General features: G+C 43.5%; 1 long non-coding RNA gene across 1 annotated transcript; it reads right to left on the reverse strand.

Annotated features, from left to right (window-relative positions):
* Nucleotides 1–3,975: 3,975 nt before the first annotated feature.
* LOC118940280 lies at nt 3,976–7,013 on the reverse strand. The gene is made up of 2 exons (XR_005036817.1): nt 6,660–7,013; nt 3,976–5,145 (listed from the first exon to the last, which is right to left on the reverse strand). It is a non-coding gene; the product is annotated as an uncharacterized LOC118940280 (long non-coding RNA).
* Between the last annotated feature and the right edge of the window lie 16,016 nt (nt 7,014–23,029).

A 23,029-nucleotide genomic window follows, 5' to 3' on the forward strand; every position in this document is an offset into this window, starting at 1 on the left:
GATTCCCTCTCTTCACATCTCCTAAGAGACGTGACACAACCTAACTAGATCCAGACACAAAAAGAAAACTTTTCCCAGAAGGAAAAGTTTTGTGATTCCCTCTCTTCACATCTCCTAAGAGATGTGACATAAACTAGGCTAACAATTACAAAGTTGAAAATACCTTCATGTTCTCCATTCGATCCCACTATGTACTAGATTGGCTACCAGCCACCTAGGAACTTGCAACCCTCATGTCAAAAGAGAACAACAGCTCATTCAAAAACAGAACAAAAGAAAATGATGTGAAATTTAAGCCCCCCTTTTTGACACCCACTAGGGTGTCACTCATTATCCCTTATTTCAGCAGTCATAGCATTTCATGAAAAGAAAAACAAAACCTAGTAGGCACTCTCAACCTCATCCTCAAATTCGGGCAGGTCATTAGCAAGCAGAGGAAACATCTGGGAAAGGGGGGAAGGGTCAATAGTTCTAGAGATAACCCTAGTGGTAAGGGAACGGATACATGGAATGCAACAGCATCCACAGAGAACCAAAATGGCCGCGAACACCGAAATGGAGACCAAAATGGAGGAGACCAGGGTTTTATATTTACCAAAGGCACTCATCCAGGAGTCCCACATTGAGGTATCAATCCCAGAATGAGATTTCATTTTACCATTAAGAGTCCTCAAACCTTCTAGGGCTATGGTCAAGCTACCATCGGAGGCTGTGTTATTAGGGATGAAAGTACAACACTGTTCACCAAACATAGTGCAAGCTCCACCTTTCTCTGCCGGTAGCATATCCACTGCAATGCGATTCTGGAATGTATTCTATCCACATTTTTATTAACAGTGCACCACCAACAAATGGAGGACTCAAACCCAGCTGCCACCTGATCCACCAACTTGTACTCGTCAGGAACTCCCCTTGGGACTCCAATGGCGTCTATGTACGTCGGATCACCACTAGATGGGGTGGTGGCACGCCTGGAACGTCCCCTGGATATTCAGGGTTCACCCTCTGGACCCTAAGGATGAGGTCTCCAGCCTCTGTAGGGTAGATAGAAACAGGCAAAAGGAGAGTAACAAGTGCACAGCTTCCAGTAGTATTGGAGGGTAATTTATCAAACAGGACAGTGTTGCCACACCACCACCTCACATCTGCTCTGGATATTGGACTGAAACTCCCAACAATGTTGATTGTATCCAGACACCAATTCCCAGGAACCTGTCCCACATTAGTACCGCCTCCCGTCATTTTGACACAGGTGAAATGTGCCCTGGCAACCTTGTTGGAAAACAATGGTTTCCTAGCAGTAGATTTAGTCATGGGATAGACAGCATCCCAGGCAGAGCAATTACAACTGGGGTTATCCGTAGTCATTAATGGGATTAAACATGTTAGAGTCACATCTGTAACAGACTTCTTAAAACACGGTATGATGCAAGCAGCACAACACATCAATAATACAAATACAAGAATTAGGGTCAGAAATCCAGTAACCACCATACCAGTGTACTTACCAAACCAGGCTCCCAACCAAAAGAACAGTCCAGACTCCTCCACCCCCGCCATGGTCCTCATCTCAGCAGATAGTGCACCAAGCCCATTAAAGGCCTTAGCTATACCACCATCTGGAGTGGTGTTATTAGGAATATACGTGCAACATTGTTCACCGAACATCTTGCAGACTGTCTGGCAACCCTAGATGTGGCCTCAAGCTGTTCAGACAGACCAGTGAGTGCATCACGGGGGTAATTCACAAAACGCTGTTGATTATAGTAGATATAACTGATCCATGCAGTCTGTCTAGCATCCACTATGGCTGGACCTATAATAGGTAGCAAGTGCCAGAGTCCATCATTCCTACCCAAGGCCTGAAACTCATGAGGAACCCCCATTGGCACTCCCAACAGGTTAGTGTGTATGTCAACTACATCCTCTGTTCATGGAGCACTACATCTATGTCTCCCATGGGGTGGAATGTTTTCAGGTCCCCTGGATACAGAACCCAACAGCTGTTCAGCAGTAACATCAACAATGGTCAGTGGAATTATCAAACTGGTCAGAGCACACGTACCTTGCCAGTCTCCTCTAAGAATGGGTCTCAGTACTCTTTTGGGTCCACATATCCACCACACATCAGCCAGACCACTAGTTTGGTTTAGGCCTGTAACTGGCCAAGTGGCATAAATGGTTATGTTACTGCTGCAATCAGCTTCAGGCAATCTCCCATAGTCCATGCCACTACCTGTACCCGTGATGCAACTGTAATTGCCCCCATATGCCTTAACACCCCAAGGGGCCCGATGAGGAGGTACTGTAGGAAACACAAGGCTCAAAGAGGAACAGAGGGTTGAATTGGGCTGAACCTGGTAAAAACCTCTCAGAATACACAACCACCCCTCTCCTTCTCCTCTAGCAAATGGGTGTGTAGCCAGAACAAGTCTAGCATGACTACAAATAGTGCAGTCCTTTCTTCTCAGGGTTTTAGCTGTGTACCTCATATAAGACAGCCACAAATTGTCCCTACCATCAAAACCAGTCTCAGTGCCTAATTGATCAATAGCTGTGTAGTCTCTAACATTAATTACCTGAATGGGATTTTTTAACACAGTGGTGGTAGGTGGCAGGTTCGGTCCAGGGGTGGTAGAGGAGTGTGTCTGGCCCTGGTTCGTCTGGGACCTCTGGTTTTGGCAGCTCCCTAATAGAAAACACACCCATCGTGTCTGTCCCGGTCCTTTGTAGTCCGAGGGTGTAAGTGCCTGCATCAGAGAGCTTAATAGTTTTGATGGTTAGTAGGATTTCATCACCTTTACAAAGTTCAACAGTGCTCCCAGGTTTTCCCCATATGATGGAAAACCTATCCACCTTTGTGGGATCCCCTATGCTATAATAATACCCTCTTCTCCAATCCTAGAATTGTCCCAAGTTGGTTATCATGTAATCCCCATATGGACACCCTCCCCCATTACACAGGTACACTGACACTCCTGTAAAGCCCCACCCTCTCCCAGAGAACACATCACTAGCAAGAGCCAGACACATCTTCACTTCTATGAACAAAAACAGGGGTGACAGGACAGGGAGGGTTACTTCATTCGAGAGATGGCCCCCGGAATTCTGTTAATTCCAGTTCTCCTCTCGAACACTGTTTATTGTTCGACAGTGTCATGTGTCCTACCCTCCCCCGTGCGATATGAATCCGGGTAGCTCTTTCAGCTAGCTGTCACCAGGAGTCCTTGTATGGTCCCCCCAACAAGCCTCTGGGACTGGATTGAGTGACTTCACCTGTAGTTCACCTGTAATGCATAAAATCCTGGACATACAGGCTTGGTTAACAAACAGTTTCTCATATGTTTTATCTGATTATATATTTAGTTTCTTATCCAATAGGCCCCATCCTATCCTAGACCACAATTTACCCATCCCCCTTTTGATACCTGGCTCTGCCCAGGTAACAACCTTACCTACTCTAAATAATGACTTAGGTAAGATTAGTATATTATCCTTCTGTTCTGACATTATCATGTAGGAGCGCCCCTTTCATTTTCCACATGTCCAATTCTCCCTTTTGTCTCCACTCAGTAACTGTTATCTACACATTCTGTTATCTTTGCTCGTCCTGGCTCCCTTTTAAAACTTCTCCTCTCTGCTCTCCAACCTTCAAGGTCTCTGCAGTGCAGGGGAGGGCTCTTCTGTCTGCCTTTTCCCCTTATCTGTCTGTAGCTCGTTTTCTCATGTTTCCAAATTTGAACTAAATGTCTCACTGTTTGGCTTTATCTAAACTCATGGATTTTTTTTTTTTTGAAAAACATGTCTATGGTGGCACTTTCTAAAGTCCTTATATAGGTTAATTAAACCCCACTATAATTAATTTACCTTTAAAAAATAAAAAATAAAAACAAACCGTATTACCCATGACCACAAATTAAATATTCAAATGGCACCCCCTATACACAGGTGTTAAAACCAAACACAAATATCTCAATTTCTTCCCTGCCCTGTTTGCTCAAAATATGTCCCAAATACTTAACATGAGTCTACCATAAATAAAACTTATCCTAGCTAAATTTTCACACCACGTTCATCAGAGAAAATATAATGACACTATAATGTAAATTTCACTGCCTTTTTGTATTAAATTACCTTAATATCAGTATTACAAATTACCCTAGATTCTCCATCCAAATGGCTTTCCAATGAGGCTGATCAGACCACAAAGGAAAGTTACAATGGAGGTCATAAGTCATACCACCTTCCCTGTGTTTGATTACCAATTTCAAACCAGTTGTAACTTTAGTTAACGTCAACCTGCTCCGCCACAGGAGTGCCATCTGATGCACTGTCCAGCTAGACCAGTCAGGACCAGTCTCTGCCACTAAATTCTTCCACGTCCATTTATTATACCCCCCTTCTGTCATGTACCACACTGATCTAGACCAACTGATTGCATGAGTACCATAACCGCCACCTGGGCTTCCAATAACACCCCAGGTAAGTATAACAGTGGTAGTAGCGTTAGGCGGGATACACAGAGTAGCTGACCTAATCAATTCTGCAGTACACTCAAAGTCATTATTCTGAACTTGACGTTTAGACAGAACATGCGTATCCGAGAATATTGAAGCATTGGTGATGTTTAGCTGGGTAGTCTGTTCCTGGTCAGTGATTATACGCTGGGCTGCCCATATCATTACTCCCAATGTCAAAACAACATTGACTATAATTAGGACAAACAATGGGCCAGAACAACCCAGTCTTTCCCATGGTCTCCTAGCCCTTCTAGCCCATGGTGCTACTCTAGTGTCCCTATCATCTGAGGATGGGAGTCTCCTCCACATGATCAGACGGGAGGGATGTCAGAATTTGAATTCGAATTGGATGTGAGTAAATCACTTCTTACTTCAGCCAGAGTTCTGGCAGGGGTTGGGGCTGGTGTACAATGTGTCAGGTGGTGCCAAGGTGCGCCTAATTTACCTTTGACCTGGACTGAGTGTGAAGTAACCTCCTTCACTTCGTACGGTCCAGTCCACCTGGGATCAGCCCACTTTCTCTTGTGGACCTTGATCCTTACCCAGTCCCCAACTTTTACCCTTGGTTGTTCCGGGACGTCAGTCAGCTCCCTCTCTGCGACACGGTGTATCTGTTTGGAGAGAGCTGCAGACAATTCCGTCAATTTCTTCACATAGTCAGACATCCCTATTTGGTGCACATCAAGAGGGGGCATATGACCTCCCTCTCTTGGTGGCCCTGGCATTACTCTACCTGTCATTATTTCATGGGGTGAAAGATGTGTCCCTGCACCTGGTGAGGACCTCATGGCCATCAGTGCCAGGGGCAGGGCTTCCACCCAGGTCAATTTAGTTCCTGCACATACTTTAGCTATTTTAGCTTTCAGATTTTGATTACAGCGTTCCACAAGGCCCTGCGATTGCGGCCTATACACAGAGCCAAACTTGTGTGTAATGCCAAACCTCTCCTCCACCTGTCTTAGGTGCTGATTTGACGTGTTTTTTTTTAGAAATATTTTGTACACTCTTTGGATATACTTAGCCCGTCACTGGCTCGTGCCAGTGATGTATTCTTAGGAGACACTATTACTCGTACTCTGTCTTAACTCAGAGCCTCTCCGTCATATATCCAGAATTTTAAACAATAATGTTTTAATGATTAAACACGAGCCACCAATTCAGGAAATGATTATCAACATAAACTATGTTTTAACAATTTGGATAATAGATTTTTTTTTTTTTTTTTTTTGAATTTAGGAAATACTTTGCTCACAATAATTTTAAATAATGGTAATAATATCAGGGACTTGTGAAACGCCGTTTACATTTAGTCTATAGTCAACACACAAATATTATTACATGGACATAGTTTTAAACACAATTGTTCAATTAGAACATCTTATTCTATGACATCACACATTAGTACATTTATCACATTCATTCTGGCCACAACACAAAGCGGACTTTTCAGTCCAACATATCTTAATCATACATTAATCTATTGTAGACACCTCACCGGACACTACCAGCTATTGGATTTTAACCTCACCGGACACTACCGGCTATTGGTTCTATCTAAAACACTAATTGGATTTATCTTTTGCAGATGAATGATCGAATCATACTCAGATGTTAATGATAAAACTGATCACGCCCTTTTTCAGACGCCCGAACGAATATCACTTATACATAGAATATAATCCTGGTCACATCAATACTCAATAATAGACCACCTTACCAGACACAGCTGGACCGGTCACTAGCCGGACTATCGGTGAAAATCTATCCTAGACTATATTTTATTCCTTACTGGTGTCTGCCACCAGACCGTTCACAGCCGGACTATCAGAATATTCTATTAATATTAGGTCTACTACTAAATATCCCTTACCGGTGTCTGCCACCGGACCGTTCTCATGCCGGACTATCGGAATATTCTAACTACTACTCATCCCTTACCGGTGTCTGCCACCGGACCGTTCTCATGCCGGACTATCGGGATATTCTAATTACCACATATGTTTACTTCACTGTCAATTTCAAGTCCATTATTTATATAAAATTTACACAAAAATTCTTACCCACACTCGGTACTACTGATCGTAATTTGGTATGACTATTCGACAATATGCAAAGTTTGATAAAACAGGTTTTGCTTACCTTATTTTGTGGTCGACCAGAGATCAGTTTCCCGAGTTGAGCAGAATTGTTGTCCACCCCCGAATGGTTTTCACCTGTCCTCCGGGAACCGTCCTTTCACCAACTCGCCCCCTCACACCCACATCAACCACTCTGGACTGGGTCGTTAGTAAACCATCCCTCTGCTACCAAGTTTCTGTTAATAATGGGATATGTAGGAGGGTGAGCCGGTCAAGGATCGATTCAGACAAGGTGGTCTATTGTATGACAAGTGACAGTTTAATTATGAGTAAAGATATCTGGTACAACGTATACGGGCCATTTCATTCGGTTCTTAAGGAACCAGCAGAAAAGAAGCGCAGATAACAGAGTGCACATGTCTCATATACAGAACAGAAAGTAGGTTGATTCTAGAAGATCGGGTCTTCGGGTTGGTTCAGGCTGAGGTGTAGTCTTCTTGGATTGGCCCTGTTGGGCCGTCCGTCATCCCTCTGAGTCTTGTTCTTTGTCACACAATGTTCAGCTAAAAAAGGAGATTAGGTGTGTGCGCTGGTTTCTGCAAGTCAAGGCTGTCTCTTCCTCCCAATGTGTGGGTGTATGTCTTATCTGTGTGTCCTCGGCAGTTAGTGTGTGTAATGTGTGTGTGCTGTGTGTGTGGGTGTGGGAGCTATCCTGTATGGGACCTAACATGTTTTACTGTGAAAATACGTTGTCTCAGTTATAGCAATGTAATAGCAGTAGGCTGGTCACCTGCATAAGAAATAGCACTTCCTTACAGATGGTAGTTGATTTTAAGGTACAGTTATGATAATAGGGATTTGTAATTAAGATTGAGATTGGACTGAAATGTGGGTAATTGGATGCTTAGATGTAACCATAGGCTGTCTTATTTTTGCATAGGGCCAATTAAACATGAAAAGAAAGGGAGAGATATCAGACTTCTTTTTAAAGAAGCACAAACAGGCAGATCAGGGGCAAACAGACCCCAGTACTTGCATCACCACCAGACCCCAGAGCAGCTCCCTACCTGAGGCTAGTCAGAGTCAGTGTGTTCAGACTTCACAAGGATCAAAATGTTGGTTGTTGATTCATGTGTGTTCTTGTTTTGGTGGCATTTATATTGTGATTAATCAAATCATATCAAAGTTTATTTGACACGTGCGCCAAATACAACAATGAAATGCCTACTTACCAATAGTGCAAAAATGATACACTAATGGTTCCTGTGTTATTTTAATAGACGTATCAAGGGATGACACAGAGACCTCTGGCTCTGAGCAAGACAGTGAGCCAGAGCTGCAAGGAGGTGTCATCGAGCCCCTCCCTACTGTATCAAGGGATGACACAGAGACCTCTGGCTCTGAGCAGGACAGTGAGCCAGAGCTGCAAGGAGGTGTCATTGAGCCCCTCCCTACTGTATCAAGGGATGACACAGAGACCTCTGGCTCTGAGCAGGACAGTGAGCCAGAGCTGCAAGGAGGTGTCATCGAGCCCCTCCCTACTGTATCAAGGGATGACACAGAGACCTCTGGCTCTGAGCAGGACAGTGAGCCAGAGCTGCAAGGAGGTGTCATCGAGCCCCTCCCTACTGTATCAAGGGATGACACAGAGACCTCTGGCTCTGAGCAGGACAGTGAGCCAGAGCTGCAAGGAGGTGTCATCGAGCCCCTCCCTACTGTATCAAGGGATGACACAGAGACCTCTGGCTCTGAGCAGGACAGTGAGCCAGAGCTGCAAGGAGGTGTCATCGAGCCCCTCCCTACTGTATCAAGGGATGACACAGAGACCTCTGGCTCTGAGCAGGACAGTGAGCCAGAGCTGCAAGGAGGTGTCATCGAGCCCCTCCCTACTGTATCAAGGGATGACACAGAGACCTCTGGCTCTGAGCAGGACAGTGAGCCAGAGCTGCAAGGAGGTGTCATCGAGCCCCTCCCTACTGTATCAAGGGATGACACAGAGACCTCTGGCTCTGAGCAGGACAGTGAGCCAGAGCTGCAAGGAGGTGTCATCGAGCCCCTCCCTACTGTATCAAGGGATGACACAGAGACCTCTGGCTCTGAGCAGGACAGTGAGCCAGAGCTGCAAGGAGGTGTCATCGAGCCCCTCCCTACTGTATCAAGGGATGACACAGAGACCTCTGGCTCTGAGCAGGACAGTGAGCCAGAGCTGCAAGGAGGTGTCATCGAGCCCCTCCCTACTGTATCAAGGGATGACACAGAGACCTCTGGCTCTGAGCAGGACAGTGAGCCAGAGCTGCAAGGAGGTGTCATCGAGCCCCTCCCTACTGTATCAAGGGATGACACAGAGACCTCTGGCTCTGAGCAGGACAGTGAGCCAGAGCTGCAAGGAGGTGTCATCGAGCCCCTCCCTACTGTATCAAGGGATGACACAGAGACCTCTGGCTCTGAGCAGGACAGTGAGCCAGAGCTGCAAGGAGGTGTCATCGAGCCCCTCCCTACTGTATCAAGGGATGACACAGAGACCTCTGGCTCTGAGCAGGACAGTGAGCCAGAGCTGCAAGGAGGTGTCATCGAGCCCCTCCCTACTGTATCAAGGGATGACACAGAGACCTCTGGCTCTGAGCAGGACAGTGAGCCAGAGCTGCAAGGAGGTGTCATCGAGCCCCTCCCTACTGTATCAAGGGATGACACAGAGACCTCTGGCTCTGAGCAGGACAGTGAGCCAGAGCTGCAAGGAGGTGTCATCGAGCCCCTCCCTACTGTATCAAGGGATGACACAGAGACCTCTGGCTCTGAGCAAGACAGTGAGCCAGAGCTGCAAGGAGGTGTCATCGAGCCCCTCCCTACTGTATCAAGGGATGACACAGAGACCTCTGGCTCTGAGCAGGACAGTGAGCCAGAGCTGCCAGGAGGTGTCATCGAGCCCCTCCCTACTGTATCAAGGGATGACACAGAGACCTCTGGCTCTGAGCAGGACAGTGAGCCAGAGCTGCAAGGAGGTGTCATCGAGCCCCTCCCTACTGTATCAAGGGATGACACAGAGACCTCTGGCTCTGAGCAGGACAGTGAGCCAGAGCTGCAAGGAGGTGTCATCGAGCCCCTCCCTACTGTATCAAGGGATGACACAGAGACCTCTGGCTCTGAGCAGGACAGTGAGCCAGAGCTGCAAGGAGGTGTCATCGAGCCCCTCCCTACTGTATCAAGGGATGACACAGAGACCTCTGGCTCTGAGCAGGACAGTGAGCCAGAGCTGCAAGGAGGTGTCATCGAGCCCCTCCCTACTGTATCAAGGGATGACACAGAGACCTCTGGCTCTGAGCAGGACAGTGAGCCAGAGCTGCAAGGAGGTGTCATCGAGCCCCTCCCTACTGTATCAAGGGATGACACAGAGACCTCTGGCTCTGAGCAGGACAGTGAGCCAGAGCTGCAAGGAGGTGTCATCGAGCCCCTCCCTACTGTATCAAGGGATGACACAGAGACCTCTGGCTCTGAGCAGGACAGTGAGCCAGAGCTGCCAGGAGGTGTCATCGAGCCCCTCCCTACTGTATCAAGGGATGACACAGAGACCTCTGGCTCTGAGCAGGACAGTGAGCCAGAGCTGCCAGGAGGTGTCATCGAGCCCCTCCCTACTGTATCAAGGGATGACACAGAGACCTCTGGCTCTGAGCAGGACAGTGAGCCAGAGCTGCAAGGAGGTGTCATCGAGCCCCTCCCTACTGTATCAAGGGATGACACAGAGACCTCTGGCTCTGAGCAGGACAGTGAGCCAGAGCTGCCAGGAGGTGTCATCGAGCCCCTCCCTACTGTATCAAGGGATGACACAGAGACCTCTGGCTCTGAGCAGGACAGTGAGCCAGAGCTGCAAGGAGGTGTCATCGAGCCCCTCCCTACTGTATCAAGGGATGACACAGAGACCTCTGGCTCTGAGCAGGACAGTGAGCCAGAGCTGCAAGGAGGTGTCATCGAGCCCCTCCCTACTGTATCAAGGGATGACACAGAGACCTCTGGCTCTGAGCAGGACAGTGAGCCAGAGCTGCAAGGAGGTGTCATTGAGCCCCTCCCTACTGTATCAAGGGATGACACAGAGACCTCTGGCTCTGAGCAGGACAGTGAGCCAGAGCTGCAAGGAGGTGTCATCGAGCCCCTCCCTACTGTATCAAGGGATGACACAGAGACCTCTGGCTCTGAGCAGGACAGTGAGCCAGAGCTGCAAGGAGGTGTCATCGAGCCCCTCCCTACTGTATCAAGGGATGACACAGAGACCTCTGGCTCTGAGCAGGACAGTGAGCCAGAGCTGCCAGGAGGTGTCATCGAGCCCCTCCCTACTGTATCAAGCACCAGATATGCTGTTCCAGAAGGACCCAATGGTAGGTCAGGTATAGACTTTAATCTACACATTTTAGTTAACAGCTGTTTAGTTAACAATTCTTACATTACAAGAATTGCAGATGTGCTCCTATTAACTGCCACTAAAAATATAGCACAGAGAGGTCATCGAGAGTCTGATGACTCTCACAACAAGGGTAATTTTTTGATAATCTTTAGAAGAAATAGCAAAGCATGACCCTCTCATAGAGGAAAGGATGAATACATGTGACAATGCTAAGTACACAAGCCACCAAATCCAGAAGGAAGTTGTTGAGGGCTGAGCTGAGATGGTATAAAGTCAAATAATAAGAGAAGTAAAAGAAAGTGAAGTTTTTAGTGTCATTTCAGATGAAACCAAAGATTTAATAGCAAATATTTTGGATGTTCAACACTTATAGACCCAGATTATATATTGATGAAAACAGAGTGACCCATGTCTCTCGTGTGTGTGTGTGTGTGTGTGTGTGTGTGTGTGTGTGTGTGTGTGTGTGTGTGTGTGAAAAAGAAATTGGGCTGCAGTTCAGAGGTAGAGACACTGACTATTCATAGTATGTTAAAGAATTCTAGTGAAGTAACCCTTTTGGACCACACTATCTGCCACATTGAATTCTAGTGAAGTAACCCTTTTGGACCACACTATCTGCCACACTGAATTCTAGTGAAGTAACCCTTTTGGACCACACTATCTGCCACACTGAATTCTAGTGAAGTAACCCTTTTGGACCACACTATCTGCCACATTGAAGAACTCCGGGTTCGGTGAATTATCACTTCTACCTCTAATCAGCAATCATAGGATTCATTCATGCTCCTTGGATGCCAGGTTAGGGTTACACACTGATTTTCTGTCATGGTCTATGGACCCCTGAAGAAGCCTTCGCCACCCCCTGGCCTCCCCATGTAGAAAACTGTAGTTCTGTCACTGCCTATAGGCAATATCAAAATGAACAAAAATAACCTACGAAATAAGTCAAATTACCAGAGGTTCACAAGTGGTCTATTATATAAGGCTATCATATTACTGGGCTATATCAGTGAATAGACTATACATATTTTGAAGAGAGCCGAGTTGGAGAGACTTGTACTTTAACTTGAGCTACGTTTTATAGCCTACCTTTTAGGAGTGGGACGATTTTCAGACGGAGACATGTGGGTGATCAATATTTATTTCTAGGCTGTGAAGTAAACTATAGCCTAATCATATTAAGCAAGTACATTTCCTTGGAAAGATAAACCACCCCAAGCTTCTCCGCCCATGCATAGACAGCGTACTCTATTTAATTGAGACCACGCATATACTAGGCACACTTGATCTTGCATTCCCAAATGAGAGGAGAGGTAGGCTAATTAACTTCAAGCAGTGTATTCTGAGTGTAAATAATGCGACAAAGATGTGCTTTTAGCACAATAAATAGGGCTGGGCTAATCCATACAAAGCAGAAAGACGACAATTTCCAAATAATCTGCGGGACAACAAAAATATTTTCATCCCAAAATTGTCTGATCTGAATGCCCGCGCAGCCTGGTCTCATAACATATAATCGGGATACCCAAAACAGTATGATATGTTACGTTTGGTATGGTTACATAAGACAGATGGTTACTTAAGGCAAAAACGAAAGTAGGGTGTTTGGACGGGGTTGACGGTTGTGAGTTTGAATCTCCTGGTCAACATGAAATTGAATTTCTACTTTGCTAAGTGAGGCTTATTTGATCAAATGTAACTTTTCGTAATGTTTAGGTTGTTAAGAATTTACTGATATAAGTGGAAACCAGTGGTTTTCAGAAAAGAAAAGTTGTCTGTTGTTCACATGCATATCTGCCCTCTCATTGGCTAATCCCTACTCCTCCCGTCCTCCCGTTTATTCCATCGTTAGAGGAGACAGTTCAATATATTGTCTATTTAATAGATTCTCATTGCTGTTGGAAGGGTCTAGAGGAGTCAGATCTTTTCATTTAGTTAAAAATGTACAATACTATATACAATGGATTTTGTTGTCACTCAAATGAGCTTTTAAACTTAAAAATGTTATTTGCACCCCATTACAACATTTTGATGGCAGTACGTAACCGAACCATAGATTGCAGTCTCCTTGTCCATAGACTGCTTTCAAGGTAAGGTCACAAGCATTTTGTATTTTGTTATTTGGGTGAACTGTCTCTTTAAAATAGGTATGGAAGAAAATTCTGCTTTCCCAAGTAGGCATATTATATTTCAAATAATGGTGTTACACTGACAAAATATTTAACTAGGCAAGTCAGTTAAGAAGAAATACCCCGGCCAAACCCGGAGGACACTGGGCCACTTGTTCAATGCCCTATGGGACTCCCAATCACGGCAGGATGTGATACAGCCTGGATTCAAACCAGGGTCTGTAGTGAGATGCAGTGCCTGAGACCACTGCGCCACTCGGGAGAACACTATTTAGCCCATTGTTAAGAAGAATTATTCAACCGATATAAATCTCCTGAAGATGACAAATCTGCCCCGAGACCCTAACCAAATGATTATTCCTATTTATCAAATCAAAATCAAATCCAATTTCATTGGTCCGTACACATGTTTAGCATATGTTATTGGTCCATACACATATTTAACAGATGTTATTGGTCACATACACATATTTAGCAGATGTTATTGGTCACATACACATGGTTAGCAGATGTTATTGGTCACATACACATATTTAGCAGATGTTATTGCGGGTGTAGCGAAATGCTTTTTTTATGTCCCTCCTTTAGAATCAAAAGTACACGTTTGTGTTATTGTCATATTTACAAAGCAGTTCACCCTACCCCTATCACCCCTACCCCTATCACAGCCTAAATGTCAATCACCAAACGACGGGACTAATGCAGGTCTGAATTAATTCGACTTCAGTACATGCTGTCAAAAGGCTGCATTCTGCAATGGGGACAGGAGTAACAGCAACCTAATTTTGTTGCCAACATTGTACATAATACAATGCTACTGTGCTCGGGGCAGAACAGCCTTTTATTTTCCATAGGCAAGCACGTTTTTATTCACGGGTCCTCCTATGTGTGCACGCGTTTGTGCATTCACAATTTGTTTTATTGGCTGTTATAGTAAAGACCACAGGCAGCTCGTGAGTTTTAAGTTTGGGGAAATTTACAATGTATCCTACCATTTCTACCAATCTGCGTGCCTGTTATAGTTATTTTTTATGTGCGTAATTTAGTGGAAAGAGTACAAATTCAATAATAATGTTTTTGGTTTCTCAAAATCATTGTCACGTGATTAAAATCTAAAAGTAAAAATTCAGCTAAAGCCAGAGCACCAGCCTCTGCCATATGGACACATTGATACACTTTGATCCATTGGCGGCTAAAGAAATGATAGCGTAGAACTCTTAGATTTCCTATAGGCCAATGCAGTAGTAAGACCAAGGACGTCACCAGGATCCAGGACCTGGCTTTCCGGGCTTTAACCACTTTAACCCTCCTGCTGTGTTCCGGTCGAATTGGACCGATTTACAAGTTTTCTTTCAGAAAAATTTAGTTAATTTAATCTGATTGTCATAAGGTTCCATGACTTTGTCTACACAGGGCATCTGAACACAAAATACATTTGGATGATCTTCATAACATTTTGGGTGTTTTATTTAACTTTTGTACAACTGTGATGTTCCCGGTCAAAAATGACCAGTCATTAGAAATGAATGGGTGAGACTACAATTAGTGTATAAAATTGAGTTCAGGCACATGCCCATTCATCAGATGGACAGACTTCTTCTCCCAGACGCCCACATGCATGTGTGTTTGAGCACACACACACCTCACTCCCCTTCTTGGCTTCCATGGCAACCCCCACGGGAACCTTTCCCCAATAGAATCTTTCCCCCACGGGAACCACAGCTGTCGGCATTCTCACAAACAATCGCAACATTGTTTCAACAAAATATAGAACTTTTCTCGCAACTATGGTATATAAAAGCTTTTTTGAGGCCTTTCTCACAATTCATTCTGTGGCAGCACAATGACCAAACGATATACTGTACGTGAGGCTCATATCTTTGATCATGGCACTGGTGAGGAGGAGAGAGGCCAGGAAACTGACAGTGAATATGCATTAGAGAAAGTAGTCTGTGATAAATAGCACAATATGTTTCATCGGATTATTTGTTAAAGTCAAAATAATCCATACATTATGCTTTTTTCACTCAAAAACGTGGTGTATGACCTCAGGTCAATGAGTCCTACAGGCCATACATAGCAAATAGAAGTTCAAAACTTGTAACGTTCACACAAACTTAAGTTGATTAAAAGATCTAACACAACATTAGGTGATAATATATGTATTATTATGGATTTATAATCAGCTAAAATGGGGCGGTCATTTTGGGCCGAGAACACAGAATTAATGAACATTAAACGAACACAGCAAGAGGGTTACTAATGTTTACATACTGCTTTACTCATCTCATATGTATATACTGTATTCTATTCTACACTATTTTAGTCAATCCACTCAGACATTTATCGATCTAATATTTAAAAAATTCTTAATTCCATTCTTTTACTTTTAGATTTGTGTTTATTGATGTGAATTGCTATAAACTACTGCACTGTTGGATGTAGCATTTCGCTTCACCCGCAATAACATCTGCTAAATATGTTTATGTGATCAATAACATTTGATTATAATTATTTTGGGTCAGCCCCGAGTCTTTTTCGCTGCTGCAATGGTGTAAAAAAATGTAGTCACCTGAATGTACCTCTTCGTTCATAGAGCTGTGCTTACAATAAACTCCCGAAGTCATCCAACCGTTATAATCAAGGGTTGTAGTGCTGCTGGTGCGCAGCAGAGCGACGCTCCGCCACTTCTCAGAATGGCGATATGTCTCCCAAGATCACTAAACGGTTCATTTGTAATCTACATAACAAAACGAATATAATAGCATGATAATGTCAAGTAAATAGACCTTGTAATGCATTATGACATTGAAGTATGATTGTGCTGAAATGTAGATTTTTTTTTCTTCTCTTGCGGTGGCTGTGTTTAACTCCTCTGCTCTAAAATGTGAGTAGTTCGGCGGGTTAGCCACACTTACATCATTCAAGACGATCAAAATGCATATTCTCATGAAAGTGATTGGGATCAAATGGTTGGCTGCGTGCAGCATGGACGTTTCACCTGTAAAACGTGAAGAATTATCATTCACGATTGACAGTGATGATGGCCTAATTCATAACAAACTAGGCCTAATTTTGTGTTTTTAGGATTTAAAAAATGTAACATTTTCCTTTCGCCACTTACAGTATGTGTTCGCATAGGCAATCATGCAGTTTGGATGATGCATTGTATGTATATTGTAAAATAATGTTGTACAATAGGGTTCATATTGGTACCAACTTTGATTTAGAAATGATGATGTAATAATAATAAAAAGATAGCGGCACACAACTGGTTACAATACATGTAAAGCAACTGCCATTTGTGGTCAACTGATCATTGGGACTGTGTCATTGCGCTGCTTTGAGACAAGAATGGGAACTCATCTTGATAAATCAATCAACGTCGGAGTTTAGTTTTCTCTGAATCTCTGTTTGGATATTTGATCACAATTAGGCTGGAATGTATGCTAAGTTGAGTTGAGTGCTCATGATCATTAGTCTAGCAATTGAAAGTGGTGCAGATTTTCTCTACACATACACATTAGGTCTATAGCCTACCTGATGAGCTTCCCTGATGTTATCCTGAACTTTCCTGATGCATTTCAGTCACTTAGCCTACTGATAAGAATATACATTTGTATACTTTTCTCAAAGGCCATTCAAGTCATTTGACATATTTTTTGTTATTGTTTAAAAAGGTTATAAGGCCTACATCGTTTCAATAACAATATAGTTGAAACCGCATTTGGCTTCATTGACTTAATGAATGTATTATCTGGTAATGTCGGCTCGGCTACTTGCTGAAATATGATTTTAAATATTATTGTAATAGTAGGGCTACCTACACAATAACCTCATATGGGGTTACTGACCACAATCGATTGAATTAATAATATAAATGGTTGATTATTTGGCCTTGGGGAGAGCACAGCGCATGAAAGAAAACGTCGCTCTGCAAGAAGAGGTGCTGCAGATAAATTGAAATACATTTTTACAAAGTATATCATTTCTACTGTCTCTATAAAAATAAATGAAATAAATGAACTTCACCAGCATAATTTAGCCAGAGGATCAATGTAAATGCTGTAGATTGTGTTTTGTCACACTATGAACACATAGGCCTAGTCTACCGTCGGGAGTCCGGCAATTGGGCAGCCCACGCGACAAAATATAAAACAGCTGATTGTTGAGTTGTTGCTGTCAATGAACAGCACGCAGCACCTAGAAGGTATTTTGCAATATTTCAGAATACAAATGCGGGAAAAATCTGTTTGAATAGGTGAGTGCCACTGGAAAGGTGGTGGACTATAATTTTCTCCTCATATTGTAGGCCTAAAATCTGTGTATCCACTCTTTTCATTGGCCCATGATATTGGTTGCATTTAAGAGGTCGTTGATCTCCGTATGTAAATGTAAGAGTAGTCATTTTAATAATTTGTGTGGTATCAAATTTTTTTTTTTTTTTTGAATTCTCCAGTCATGTAAAATGACGTCGAATTGCAGAAAATGGTTTTAGAAATTGCCTTTTTTCTCGGACCCACAAACCCCTCAGCCCCTGGTCTTCACGACTGAGCCCCGAATGTTATGAAACTCTGGTGAAGGCCCTGAGTAAGACTATAATTTACATCGTCAACTATTAAAAATAGATAGGCCTAAAGTGGACAAATAAAAACAGTAGAAAATATCGTTAAAAAGTATATTTTTTCAATCACATTCATCTCTCTGCTCCACCTGTCTGCCTCCCTTTCTATCTGTCTTGACTTGAGCTATTGCTAGTGAAGTGCAATATTGTATCATCAAGTCATCACTGGATCTGGCCCGAAGCTGTGCAACATTGTATCAACTAGCCTGTTCCGTGTTCTCAGAGTTTCCTGCGCCAGTTAGCTCTTGTACAGTTAGTTGTTTTAATATGACGTTCCCACTGGGATCCCATATGGGATAATCAGATCGTGATAGTTTGCTCTTTTCACTCCGAGACTTGGTGATTATCGAGACCGGGAGTGTTGGAACGATTTTTCAAATACTGAAGAACTATCATTCACAATGGATGTAAAAAAAATATATACGCACCACATCTTCACCACATACTGTACCCCTACCCTTTTCTACATTAAACTCCAGACACATTATCTTCACACATATTACACCCACTATCTTCACATTTAATTCTGAGTGTGAATAATGCGACAAGTAGGACAGGTAGGGCTAATCCATACAAAGCAGAAAGACGACAATTTCCAAATAATCTGCGGGACAACAAAAATATTTTCGTCACAAATGTTTCATCTGACTGCTTGCGCAGCCTCTAGTCTCACAGACTAGACGTAACATAGTAAACATACATCTGGGATACCCCAAATAGTATGAGGAGGTATGGTTACATAAGACAGACGGTTACTTAAGGCAAAAACGAAAGTAGGGTGTTTGGACGGGGTGGATGGTTTTGAGTTAGAATCTCATGGTCAACATGAAATTGAGGCTTATTTGATCAAATTAACATTTTCGTAATGTTTAGGTTGTTACGAATTTACTGATATAAGTCGACAACAGTGGCTTTGAGAAAAAAAAACATTTTATACTGGAGTTGTCTGTTGTTCACATGCATATCTGCCCTCTCATTGGCTAATCCCGCCTCCTCCCACCTGCCTTCCGCCTTGGCGAACATTTATTCCCATCGTTAGAGCAGACAGTCCAATATCTTGTCAATATAATAGATGCTGTCGGGAGGAAGGGTATAGGGAAGTCAGATCTGTTTTTTATTTAGGTAAAAATGCACAATACTATATACAAATCTGGTAAAATCACAGCGTAAAAACACAACACAAAGATAAAACAATAACCATTAAATAAAAAAGATGACGGGTTAACATTACGCTCTACAGCACTCGTTTTGAACAACATAAACTGCGAAGGCGGAGTTTGTTGTTGTATTTTTTCAGACTCCACCCCTTTATCAAGTCTCGCTGTTAGTTTTGAGCAGGGCATTTTGGCGTTCGCCGCTACTTGCAAATCAAGTGATATCTCCGCCAACATGGGCAAGCACCAGGCGTCTCGTACTTTCAAGACATGCACACTCACTGTCACTGAGAGAACAGGAAGTAGCTAAGTGACTGTGTAAGCAAGGAAAAGCCCATAAGAGGACACCTGACTCCCAAACTGATATTTAATTTCAGAATTTATTAAACTTAGATTAGGGTTAGGGTAAGGGTTAAAGGTTTGATTAAGAGAGAGGGGGAGAGAGAGCGAAGGAAAGAGAGAGAGAGGGAGAGAGAGAGAGGGGATAGAGAAAGGGGAGAGCGAATGAGAGAGCGAGGAGAAAGAGAGATGGAGGGGAGCATTAAAGACAGAGAATGACAGAGAAGAGAGAAGCTAAGACAGAGAATGAGAGAGGGAGAGAGCGATTAGCTAAAAATAGAGGTCAGTGCATATAGTTAACATATGTCCCTTTTGATTGGTCGCCAGTGTTTATGGACCTTGTGAGTGGTTTCCAGTGGCTCAGGTGTCTCTGTGGCCTTTTTTGTTTGGGCAAAAGTCAGTCCTCCGTCTGCTCTTCTACATTCTCTCTCCTCCGTCCCCTCTCTTTTGATTGGTTTCCAGTGTGTGTATGTCTCTTGTGATTGGTTGCCAGTGTGTGGTTGCAAGTGTGTGTGTGTGTGTGTGTGTATCTTGTGATTGGTCGCCAGTGACTCAGGTGTCTCTGGGTTTGCTGACACTAGAGTAGATGGGAGGAGCCTCAGAGGAGCGGTGTGGATGATTGACAGTAGAGTAGGTGGGGCTTTGACAGTTCACAGTAGCATAATCACATGATGAAGTGCCCTCTGTAGTAATGGAAGCGGTGGCTTCATTGGGGCAGCTGCCCTCTTTAGTGATGGTGGCAGTTGCTTCGTTGGGGCCACTGGGGTTCTTATGGAAGTTGACACTGGCATAGTGGAGAGAGTCAGAGTGGCTTGTGGGTAAGTTGGCGGTGGCGCAGATGGTAGAGGTTGCAGCGCCTGAGTCTGACCTTAGGGGGCGCTCCTTTATCTCTTCATAGTCACCATCACCATGACAACCCTGAGAGGAGGAGGAGAGAATAGTACACAAACACACTCAACACCAGTGGTGGTTCTTGACCATTTCAACTGGGAGGGCCAAGCTGGGGCCAGTTGTACTGTTAGAGGGGCCAGTTACATTAGACGTTATTGTTGTCATATCGTTTTCTTCACTGCATTAGCAGGCAAAGACCATGTTCATAATCATCATCGTTGCCACTGTCTAATGACGGATGTAAAAAAAGAATGATAGCAAAAATGTGTTATGTAAAAATTATTTCATACTCCACATTTAGGGGGGCCACAAGGGGATCCAAAATTGTTGTCACAGGGGCACTGCCCGCCCCCCCCCCCCCCCCCCCCACCACCACCACTGCTCAACACAACAAATAAAACACACTCAATGACATTACTCAATGACATCACTCAGACACAAAAACGAACAAACAAAATATACTGACCCCTTCGTTGTTTCCTGTGTCTGGACTCACTCTGTGTGTTGAAGAGACAGATCCTGTGGAACACAACACACACACATTACCACATTACTCAGAGAGAGAGAGAGTGAACAAACCCAATTTTGATAAACTACTGGGTGAAATACCACAGTGCTCCATCACAGCAGCAATATTTGTGACCTGTTGCCACAAGAAATGGTCAACCAGTGAAGAACAAACACCATTGTAAATACAACCCATATTTATGCTTATTTATTTTCCCTTGTGTTCTTTAACCATTTGTACATTGTTACAACACTGTATATAGACATAATTACATCTATAATGTCTTTATTCTTTTGAAACTTCTGTATGTGTAATGTTTACTGTTAATTTGTGATTGCTTATTTCACATTTGTTTATTATCTACTTCACTTGCTTTGACAATGTTAACATATGTTTGCCATGACAATAAAGCCCCTTGAATTGAATTGAATTGAATTCAGAGAGGACGAGAGAGTGACAGAGAGAGAGGACGGAGGCAGGGAGAGAGAGAGTAGGAAAGAGAGATAGAGAGAGACAGAGGCAGGGAGAGAGAGAGACAGAGGCAGGGAGAGAGAGAGACAGAGGCAGGGAGAGAGAGAGACAGAGGCAGGGAGAGAGAGAGACAGAGGCAGGGAGAGAGAGAGAGAGACAGAGAGAGACCGAGAGAGATAGACAGGAAGTGAGAGAGAGAGGACGGAGGCAAGGAGAGAGAGAAGGAAAGAGCGAGAGAGAGACAGAGGCAGGGAGAGAGAGAGAGAGAGACGCACTTCCACCAGAATACCGCAGGGGTCAGACACTCCTCAGTTACTATTTATGCTTCTCAACCAGGGACAAATGATGACATAGTATTATGCAAATGAATTTATTCGAAATGAAAATGGAAAGATTTCGAAAAGGAGAACTTTCTCTCTTTTTATAGACCTGTGTGTGTGTGTGTGTGTTTCTGACCTGTGACCTTGTTGTATTTCCCTCTGTAGACTATGATCAGGCTGATCACTAGCAGTAACACTACCAGACTAACAGACACCATGATGACCACTGAGGTACCTGGAACACACACACACACACACACGCACACACACACACACACACGCACGCACGCACGCACGCACACACACACACACACACACACACTGTTACGGAATAGATTAGACAAACCAACTGTTGCACTAACCTACCCTCATATCATAACACTACATAAAGACATGTCTACCACTAACCTACCCTCATATTATAACACTACATAAAGACATGTCTAACACTAACCTACCCTCATATCATAACACTAACCTACCCTCATATCATAACACTACATAAAGACATGTCTAACACTAACCTACCCTCATATCATAACACTAACCTACCCTCATATCATAACACTACATACAGACATGTCCTCCACTAACCTACCCTCATATCAGAACACTAACCTACCCTCATATCATAACACTAACCTACCCTCATATCATAACACTAACCTACCCTCATATCATAACACTAACCTACCCTCATATCATAACACTAACCTACCCTCATATCATAACACTAACCTACCCTCATATCATAACACTACATACAGACATGTCTACCACCAACCTACCCTCATATCATAACACTAACCTACCCTCATATCATAACACTAACCTACCCTCATATCATAACACTAACCTACCCTCATATCATAACACTAACCTACCCTCATATCATAACACTAACCTACCCTCATATCATACCCCTAACCTACCCTCATATCATACCCCTAACCTACCCTCATATCATACCACTAACCTACCCTCATATCATAACACTAACCTACCCTCATATCATAACACTAACCTACCCTCATATCATAACACTAACCTACCCTCATATCATACCACTAACCTACCCTCATATCATAACACTAACCTACCCTCATATCATAACACCACATACAGACATGTCCTCCACTAACCTACCCTCATATCATAACACTAACCTACCCTCATATCATAACACTACATACAGACATGTCCTCCACTAACCTACCCTCATATCATAACACTAACCTACCCTCATATCATAACACTAACCTACCCTCATATCATAACACTACATACAGACATGTCTAACACTAACCTACCCTCATATCATAACACTAACCTACCCTCATATCATAACACTAACCTACCCTCATCTCATAACACTACATACAGACATGTCCTCCACTAACCTACCCTCATATCATACCACTAACCTACCCTCATATCATAACACTAACCTACCCTCATATCATAACACTAACCTACCCTCATATCATAACACTAACCTATCCTCATATCATAACACTAACCTACCCTCATATCATAACACTAACCTACCCTCATATCATACCACTAACCTACCCTCATATCATAACACTAACCTACCCTCAT

Source organism: Oncorhynchus mykiss, chromosome 17, assembly GCF_013265735.2.
Source record: "Oncorhynchus mykiss isolate Arlee chromosome 17, USDA_OmykA_1.1, whole genome shotgun sequence".
Lineage (NCBI taxonomy): Eukaryota > Metazoa > Chordata > Actinopteri > Salmoniformes > Salmonidae > Oncorhynchus > Oncorhynchus mykiss.